We start from the raw sequence: 1,046 nt of genomic DNA, 5'->3' as shown, positions 1-1,046 counted from the left end.
CTTTTGATACTTCAGACTGGGATCTGGGCTCCTTGAAAGTAGGCCACTCCATGTGTGGGCAGCCTGACAGCAGGATGTTCCCTACCATTCAGTGATTCTCAACCAGTTCCCAGGGGGGACACCAGGGATGGGGGGAAGGTTGCATTTGAATCACGCAATCCCAGCATTTGCTCTGTGTAGTTTCAAGGCTGTAACATATGACTGCTTTGATTTATTGCTAATTGTTTACTATTCTTGGAGGTTTCTAATAAAGCTAACACAAAGTGTTTGATTTTGGCAAAATGGCCTGGCCTTCCAGGGACACTGCTAGCTCCTCTGATTTCTCCCTGGGGCTGAGGACCAGCACTTCTAGCCAGTAGCTCCCCAACATTTTCTGGGTCTCACTTGACTTGGCATCACAGGTCTGTGCGTATCATCCTTTCTTCTCTGTCGGGACCAGCTTTCTGTGGCTCCGATGACGAGCGTCTGGTATCTGTGGGCCCTCTGACACACACTTGTTTGCAGCTGGCATTCAATAAATGCTTATGGAATAAATATATCCAGCCACCACACACGCAATCTGTACACCACCGCAGTTCACCTAACTACTTGAGTATATATACACTCAACAAAAAGCTTGGAATGAAACATGTGATGACATGTTCACTGTATTTCTCGAGGCGGAGACAAAGCGCGGTTTCATCCCTTCCTTTTCCTGGTTTGTCCTAATTCTATACCACCAGCATTACGTTTTCATAGCAATAACAAACTATTTTTAGAAGAAAGACATCCCTGTCCAATCATAGTAGAGAGAGAAAAACAACGCATCGGGTTTGACTTTAGCAGTGTTTGGAAGATTAATAATTTTCGCTGCCGCTATTGTAACTGAAGCCAACACAACAGCCCACGGAACTAGACAACTTTCTGAAAGAGGCGTTCAAAAAACTTCAAAGACATGGCTAAATTTAGCACAAATATTTTTCATCGCTATATATGAGTGTCCACCGCCTGCCACCCTCTGGGCCAGATTCGGAAACCTGGAGACCGCGGTCCCGCCCTCGGGTAGG

Source organism: Lontra canadensis, unplaced genomic scaffold (genome assembly GCF_010015895.1).
Source record: "Lontra canadensis isolate GAN:19392208 unplaced genomic scaffold, GSC_riverotter_1.0 scaffold130, whole genome shotgun sequence".
NCBI lineage: Eukaryota > Metazoa > Chordata > Mammalia > Carnivora > Mustelidae > Lontra > Lontra canadensis.
The sequence above is the reverse complement of the archived record's forward strand: the minus strand, read 5'-3'. Positions refer to the sequence as shown.